The sequence below is a fragment of the Arachis hypogaea genome, chromosome 5 (genome assembly GCF_003086295.3).
Source record: "Arachis hypogaea cultivar Tifrunner chromosome 5, arahy.Tifrunner.gnm2.J5K5, whole genome shotgun sequence".
NCBI classification, from domain to species: domain Eukaryota; kingdom Viridiplantae; phylum Streptophyta; class Magnoliopsida; order Fabales; family Fabaceae; genus Arachis; species Arachis hypogaea.
In genome coordinates, this window is record NC_092040.1 from 95,168,581 (window position 1) to 95,177,995 (window position 9,415).

Below are 9,415 nucleotides of genomic sequence, written 5' to 3' on the forward strand. Positions count from 1 at the left end.
CATAATACTTCTTTGAACTCTGTTTCCTGCCTATGAGCTCCCATGCAAGTTTTCACAAACATGCAACCTCAATACACAATCATACAACTAGAACCACCACTTCTCTTAATCTTTTGCTTGCCTCAAAACAAATTTTCGACTCCTCCATCATTCTTTTTAAAGAGATGTTCTCTGTTTGCATTCTTATAGATATTGAGTGCAAGCAATTTCAAGAGTATGGTGTTATAATATATCAAACATCTTAGTTATTGAACTACAAAGAGGTTATACTAAGTAGATAAACAGGGGTACAATATCACTTTCAATCATAGCAGTTTGAATACAAGACAATCACTCAACAATACAACCTTTTGGAGTTTACTTGCTTTACTCCTTATCATCATCATTGTTGGTCTTTATATCCCTCTTTGTCTCTTTGGTTGATGATGCTTAACCCTTCCCAAGATTGAAGTGACTGCCTACAATGAACTTTGGAAGTTACTTGTCCCCAAGCACGTAAGAGATAGTTAGCATGCATGTATGCTTGTGATCTTCTAGACATAAGTTGGTGTGAGGACACCAAACTTAGTTCCTTGCTTACTTTAATATGCAATAAAATGAATGCATGCAAGAAACATCAAGTGCTTCTATTAAGGAAATAAAATCTAAATTAAAAGTAACAATTGTTAAGTAGTTTTTCTGATTGTTTGGAGCAAGTGACTAATCATGCAGAGGGTTGAAATGTGTCTTTAATGAAACTTTTTGGTGGAACACCGAACTTAGCACCTCACATTCACCTCTAAATTCTGTTGGTGTGCAACACCAAACTTAGCTCCTTGCAATGCAGATATATACTTAACTCTTTTATTGAATTAACTAAGAAAAGAAAACTACCTTTGGTTGGGTTGCCTCCCAACAAGCGCTTCTTTATCGTCATTAGCTTGACGGTTGTCCCCCTTTAGGGAGGATGATGATCATAGTGCCTTAATCCTTCCCCTCTCATCGTGAGCTTCCTTCCAGTATCATTCTTGACGATTTCCACATGTTCAAGTGAGAGGATTTTGTTCACTATGTAGTATCCAGAAAAATGTGGAGATGTTTCCACTGGTTGGTAAGTTAGCATCACTTTATCCCCTGGTGAGAAGCCTTCAGTAGGGATTTTCTTGTTTCTCCATCCTCTTGCCACTTTCTTCTTGGGACTCTTTTCTTTTCCAGGAAGTAGTTCAGGTTTTGGAGCCTCAATTTTTGGAAGGTTCTTGCTGAGAGTCTCAAATGCAGGCTTTGGTTGTCGCTTCTCCTCTATTCTTTGAGCTTGTTGCAACACTTCCACCTTTTTCCTTTCTCCCCAGCATGGGCTTAGGTGTATTGGAAGTGTCTCATCAGGTGCCTCTTTCAAGTTTGAATCTATGGAATCGATCTTCATACACCCTTCCTCTTGGGTGGAATCTTGCAAATTCTTGAAGACATGGAACACTATATGCTCATCATGCACCCTTAGCATTAATTCTCCTTTTTCGACATCTATCAATGCCATGGCAGTAGCTAAAAAGGGCCTCCCTAGAATAATGGGAGTGTTGTCATCTTCCTCTATGTCTAGGATGACGAAGTCAACTGGGAAGAAGAACTTGTCCACCTTTACCAATACATTCTCCACAACCCCAAGAGCTTGCTGAATGGATTTGTCCGGCTATCTTTGTGGGTTTCAATTCATGAATCTAAAGCTTCCTCATTAAAGATAGAGGCATCAGATTTATGCTTGCACCAAGGTCACAAAATGCTCTCTCAATCATCATGTTGCCTATTGTGCAGGGGATATGAAAGCTCACTGGGTCTTTCATCTTCTTTGGCAACTTTTTCTGGATGATGGCACTACACTTCCTGGTCATCACGACCGTTTGTCCCTCTTTCAAGGATCTTTTCTTTGTCAACAATTCCTTCATAAACTTAGCATATAGGGGCATCTGTTCAAGTGCTTCAATGAAAGGGATGTTGATGTGTAGTGTCTTGAATATCTCCAAGAATTTGGCGTATTGCTTCTCTTTGTTCTTTCCTTTGAGCCTTTGAGGGTATGGGAGCATTGGTTGGTATGCTTTCACTGCCTCCTTCTTAGTTGATCTATCACTTTGTGTAGAGGTTCCTTGCTCCTGATTTTTCTCCTTCACCTCTTCTTTTAAGCCTTCTTTGTTGTGCTCTTCCTGAGTGATGGCTTTTGTCTCCACTTTCTTCCCACTTCTCAGGGTGATTGCTTTACACTCCTCCCATTTTATGGCTTTTTCTGTATCTCTTGGGTTGGGTATTGTATCACTTGGAAGGACATTGGTTGGCCGTTCAGCTTATTTGGCCAATTGTCCCACTTGCCGCTCGAGGTTCCTCATGGTCGCTTCATATCTCCCCTGTCCTTTGACCAAGGTTTGAGTGGTCTGAGCAATTGTTTCTGTGGTCTGAGTAAGTGCTTGTAAGGTTGCCTCAAGACTTGAGATCCTGGTTTCATGATGGTCAATGGGTGATATGATGGGGGCTGATTGCTGTTGTTGGAAGTTATTTGAAGAACTGGTGTGGTAATTTTGTGAGTTGGATGTTGGTGCTGGAAAGTTATTTTGGTGAGTTTGTGGATTATTGTGAGGTGGTTGATATGTCTTTTGTGTTTTTTTTTTGTATTGGTTGGTGTTGTTAGCATGGTGATTTTGGTTGTTTGTGTTACGGGTGTGGTTAGGGTTATTATTCTTTTTTCAATGATTTTGGTTTTCACCCCACTTCAGGTTAGGATGATTTCTCTAGGATGGGTTGTATGTATTACCATGAAATTCATTCTGAGAATTTGAAGTATTCTGCATGTATTGAATTTGTTCTTGTGGCTGTTCAACAGTAACTCCTTCACCTTGGCCCCATTCAAGTGAAGGTTGATTTGTTATGTTCACTGAGGCTAGTTGGAGGCCATCTATTCTCTTTGTCATCATTTCCATTTGTTGTTGGATCTGTTAGTGCATTAACTTATTCTGTGCCAATATAGCGTCAACACCTTCAAGCTCCATGATGAGCGGATAATTTGTACGCTTTTTGGCATTGTTTTTAGTATGTTTTTAGTATGATCTAGTTAGTTTTTAGTATATTTTTATTAGTTTTTAGTTAAAATTCACTTTTCTAGACTTTACTATGAGTTTGTGTGTTTTTCTGTGATTTCAGGTATTTTCTGGCTGAAATTGAGGGACCTGAGCAAAAATCTGATTCAGAGACTGAAAAGGACTGCAGATGCTGTTGGATTCTGACCTCCCTGCACTCGAAGTGGATTTTCTGGAGCTACAGAAGCCCAATTGGCGCGCTCTCAACGGCGTTGGAAAGTAGACATCCTGGGCTTTCCAGCAATATATGATAGTCCATACTTGCCCAAGATTTGATGGCCCAAACCGGCGTTCAAAGTCACCCTCAGAATTCCCAGTGTTAAACGCCGGAACTGGCACAAGAATGGGAGTTAAACGCCCAAACTGGCACCAAAGCTGGCGTTTAACTCCAAGAAGAGTCTCTACACGAAAATGCTTCAATGCTCAGCCCAAGCACACACCAAGTGGGCCCGGAAGTGGATTTTTATGTCATTTACTCATCTCTGTAAACCCTAGGCTACTAGTTTTCTATATATAGGACCTTTTACTATTGTATTTTTCATCTTGATTCTTCTGGTTCCCTCTCTGGGGCCGAAACCAATGATCACACTATCACTTATGTATTTTCAACGGTGGAGTTTCTACACACCATAGATTAAGGTGTGGAGCTCTGCTGTACCTCGAGTATTAATGCAATTACTATTGTTCTTCTATTCAATTCCGCTTGTTCTTGTTCCAAGATATCACTTGTTCTTCAACTTGATGAATGTGATGATCCGTGACACTCATCATCATTCTCACCTATGAACGTGTGACTGACAACCACCTCCGTTCTACCTTAGATTGGGTGAATATCTCTTGGATTCCTGATACACGATGCATGGTCGATCGCCTGACAAACGAGCGCTCGCCTGACAACCGAGCCATCCATTCCGTGAGATCAGAGTCTTCGTGGTATAGGCTAGAACTGATAGCGGCATTCAAGAGAATCCGGAAGGTCTAACCTTGTCTGTGGTATTCTGAGTAGGATTCAATGATTGAATGACTGTGACGTGCTTCAAACTCCTGAGGGCGGGGCGTCAGTGACAGACGCAAAAGAATCACTGGATTCTATTCCGGCTTGATCGAGAACCGACAGATAGATAGCCGTGCCGTGACAGGGTGCGTTGAACATTTCCACTGAGAGGATGGGAGGTAGCCACTGACAACGGTGAAACCCTTGCTTGAGCTTGCCATGGAAAGGAGTAAGAAGGATTGGATGAAGACAGTAGGAAAGCAGAGAGACGGAAGGGACAAGCATCTTCATACGCTTATCTGAAATTCCAACCAATGAATTACATAAGTATCTCTATCTCTACCTTTATGTTTTATTCGTATATCACCCATATCCATTTGAGTTTGCCTGACTAAGATTTACAAGGTGACCATAGCTTGCTTCATACCAACAATCTCTGTGGGATCGACCCTTACTCGCGTAAGGTTTATTACTTGGACGACCCAGTACACTTGCTGGTTAGTTGTGCGAAGTTGTGTTTATGCCATGGTATTGAACACCAAGTTTTTGGATTCATTACCGGGGATTATTTGATTTGTGAAAAGTATTGATCACAATTTCGCATACCACTCCATCACGCCCTTCCTTGGGGCTAAGTTATGATGTCTCTCTGATGAGTAATAGTATTGATTGTTTGCCACAATCTCAATGAGGTCTTGAGCCTCTTCATCAGTTTTCATCATGTTGAGTGATCCTCCTGATGAGTAGTCTAGTCCCTTCCTTGCTTCTAGGTTTAAACCTTCATAGAAGTTTTGGAGTTTGACCCAATCCCTAAACATATCAGGTGGACATATTTTCATTAATGCCTTATATCTCTCCCAGGCTTCATACAATGACTCCCCTTCCATTTTCCTGAAAGTTTGAACCTCTGTCTTCAACTTGATGATCTTTTGAGGTGGGTAGAACTTTGCTAGGAATCTGCTCATCAAATCATTCCAATTGTTGATGCTTTCCTTGGGGAATGACTCTAGCCATTGAGTGGCCTTATCCCTCAAAGAGAATGGAAATAGCAGCAATTTGTAAACATCTGGATGCACTCCATTGGTCTTCACTGTATTGCATATCCTCAGAAAAATAGACAATTGTTGATTTGGGTCTTCAAGAGGTCCCCCTCCATAAGAGCAGTTGTTTTGTACCAAAGTGATGAGTTGGGGTTTTAACTCAACGTTATTGGCATGGACATTTGGGGTGACAATGCTGCTCCCACAATGTTTGGATCAGGGATGGTGTAAGAAGACAGCACCCTTCTAAGTGGTCCATCATTGTTAGCAGCTCCTCCAGGAGGGTTATGCATGTCGTCCTCCATGACTTGGTCTTCTCCCTCTGATTCCTTTTCACCAACTATCCCTTTTTCTCTTTCTGCTCTCCTTATCCTTCGGAGGGTTCTCACGTCCTCAATATTAAATCTATTTGCCCCTGATATACACAAACAAAACCAATAACCCAAGTGAAACACTCTATTGCTAGAGTGGAGTTGAGGTTAGTCAAACAAAGTATCAAACAGTTAGTGGGCTTAACAAGAAAGAAAGAAAAATGCTTAATCTAAACTACCATTAACTTAATCATTGTCAATCTTTTCCAATCTCCGGCAATGGCGCCAAAAACCTGATACGCGAAAGTTTAGATTTCATGTACAACCGGCAAGTATACCGAGTCACATCAAGTAATAAAACTCACTAAGAGTGAGGTCGATCCCACGAAGATTGGTAGATTAAGCAACTTTAGTTAAATGGTAATTTTAGTCAAGCAAACATGGTTTTGATTTTATGAGATTTGAATTTTTTTGAATGTAATTACAGAAAGTTAAATGACAAGGAATTTAAAGAAGTATAATAAAGAAGGAAAATGAAAGCAAATAACCGAAACTTAAAATGCAAGAAACTTAAATGACATTGAAGATAAATTGCAAGAAAGTAAAGATGGCAGAATTGTAAAGAGCAGAAGAGTAAATTACAAGGAATAGAAAACAGAATGTAAATGGCAAGAATAATAAATTGCAAGAATATAGAAGGGAATTGGGTAGTGGGTATTCAAAGAACTAAAGAACAAAAGAGATGAGAATTAATGATGAAAAGATCATTAGGGATTAGAGATGTAAATTATCATGAATTGCTTTACTCAACTCCTTCTCAATCATGTGTATAGATCCATGGCAGATTGTAAATAATTGAATCCCAATCTCTTGGCAATTCAATTTCTCTCAACACAATCAATTGCTACTCTCGTGATCTAATTGGTCATGAGAAGAGGTGAAGTTCAATTTCTAATCTAAAGCCACACAACTTCCAGAATCTCAACTAAGGGAGGTTACATCTCACATACCAACCTAAAGTGTATTGATCAGAGAAATCATGAAAGGATGAACTCTAAACTGAGTTATATGGCTCCTTTCTCAAGTTCACCATACAATTCATGTAAATTTAATCCTTCTCTCGAATGTAATTGAATCTATGAAGAACAAGAGTCTCCTCTTAGATAAACCACTTGAATTGAGAAGGAAAAGAATAATTATCAACCCATTCAAATAAACAGAGCTCCTCCCCCTAATGAAGGTGGGGTTTAGTGAATCATGGCTCTCAATTTAACAACCAGTATAAAAATAAACATTAAAACTTAAATAGTAAAGAAAATGAAGAATGAAGAAGAAGAAGTTCTTAGAAAACTGAAATTCAAAATTGATTCCAAAAATAACTCCAAAAATTTCTAAGTGTAAGAGTATCTAAAAGTATCTAAAAAGTAAAAGTGTAGTAATGTAAAAGTAAAAGTCTAGAAGAAGGTCCTCTAAGTACAAAACTCTACTCTACTTATACTACTCCTAAAACTCATTTGGAGGCCTTCAGTTGGATTAGCAATGTGGGCTTTTCCTTTGTTAAATTCCTGGTCTAATGAAGGAAGTATTCCCCTTTGAAGAGAGCAAAGAGAGCAAGAGCAAGTTCTCATCAATCCTGGCCCATCTGGGCGTTACTGGCAAATACGCCAGCTTTATGCAAGTTGGCAACGTACTCACGAATTTCCTGGGTTGGGAACTTGGTGCTTGGGCGTTGCCAGCCCAAGTTGTTGCCAAACACTTGGCCATTTCTCCCTTTTTAAACTCAGTTTTGATGCCCAAAGTTGCCTCTAGTTTGAGCTTTAATTTTGTGCTTCACTATAGACTGTTATACATAGTTGGAAAGCTCTGAATGTCAGCTTTCCAACGCAACTAGAAGCACCTCAATTGGATCTCTATAGCTCAAGTTATGCTCCATTGAAGAAGGCAAGGTCAGGCTACCTGGGCGTTTTTGGTGAACACGCCCGTGACAACGCCCTTAGTTTCTGAGGCTCTAAATGAAGCCAGCTTTTGAATCTTCAAATGAACTCCAATCCCATACTATGATATTTGGTTGGAAAGTTCTTGATGTCTACTTTCCAATGCTACTGAAATCATCTCATTCGAAATTTTCTAGCTCAAGATATACTACATTGAAGAGGGCAAGGTCAGGCTGCCTGGGCGTTGTTACTGAAGTTGCTGGCAAACATGCCAGCAACAACTTGCAGGCCTTCTCCTCCATTTTGCAAAGGCGTTGTTGTCCAAGTTGTTAGCAAACACGCCAGCAACAACGTGCAACCCTTCTCCTCCATTTTGTATGGGCGTTGTTGCCCAAGTTGTTGGCAAACACGCTAGCAACAACGTGCAATCATCTCCTCTGGTAGCTTTCTGGCGTTGCCAACTTGGTTCTCAAGTTGGCAATGTGCAATGCATCATCCTCCAGGGTTACTGGTGTTGTTGCCCACATTATTGCTGGACACACCAGTGACAACGTCCCTCCTTGAAAACTTGGCTTGTTGGGCGTTGCTGCCCAAGTTGTTGCTGGACACGCCAGTGACAACGCCCCTTCCCCTACTCTCAACTTCATTTTCTTATTTTTGGAGCTTAAAGATGACTCTGATTTGAGCTTCCATTTCATGCTACATTATGAACTATTGTATATCGTTGGAAAGCTCTGGATATCAGCTTCCTAACACAACTAGAAGCATGTCAATTGGATCTTTGTGGTTCAAGTTATGCATCCTTGAAGAAGGTAAGGTCAAGCTGCCAACTCTGCTGGGTACACACTAGCACGTTGCCAACTTGGTTTCCAGGTTGCCAACGTGCTGCTCCTCCTGGCTGCACCTAAATGGGTGTTGCCAACTTGGTTTCCAAGTTGCCAACGTGCTGTTCCTCCTGGTTGCACAAAAATGGGCGTTGCCAACTTGGTTTCCAAGTTGCCAACTTGCTGTTCCTCCTTGCTCCAAGATTTTCTTGCTCCATTATCTTCTTGATTCATCACCTAACATAAACCAAAGAATTTTTCTCAAAGTTTTGCCATCTTATGCATTAATTTTCAAGGGAATCATTCTCATTAACTTGTATATAAACTCCTTGAGTCATTTGCATGAATTATGCTCAATTTCACTTAGTTCTTGGTTCATGAATGTATGGAGGAAAAGTTCACAAAATTGCTTATTTATTTCAAAGAAAATGAATGAAGCTAAGCTAAAACTAACTAAACTAACTAGTAAAAATGGCAAATATGCGAATGCATCAGTAGACCAAATGAATAGGAGCAAGAAAAAGCTACGAAATGACATGGGAGAGTTCAAAGGGGAGACGTCCAGAGTAGTCAAGGAGGAAGAGTGGATGTGCGATAAACCTCCTTCTATGGAGCAAATGGCAAAAGAAGGACATATGCAGACTTGATCATGCATGGTAGTACTGATCCTGATTCAGAGTTAGAGGAAATTGAAGAATGCCAATCAGAAGACTCCTCAGATGAAAAGGACCAGAAAGAAAGGGAGGACATGCTTACCATGAGCAAGTTTCAGAGAGAGGCCATCAAAAGAGTACAGAAAGAGAAAAGAAGAAACCCAACTATCTCGATAAAGAAGCTCCATAACAGTACCATCAATATAAAGATGAATAAGGCAGAGAGAAAGAGGCTTGAAAAGCCATGGAAGAATGCCTGGATTATAAAATTTCTTGGCAGGAAAGTAGCTTATGGGGTTCTCAAGAGGCGACTGGACACTATGTGGGCTAAATCTGGAGGGATAGATCTTATTGATCTAGAAAATAATTTCTATGTGGTGAGATTATTTAATGATGAGGATTACTAGCATGTGCTAGAAGGAGATCCATGGTTCTTATTTGATCACTACCTTACCATTAGAAGGTGGGCTCCAGAATTTAATCCATCTGAGACTAATATTAACAAAGTGGCTGCATGGTTACGTTTGTCCAATCTTCCAATTGAATACTATGACAAGCGTT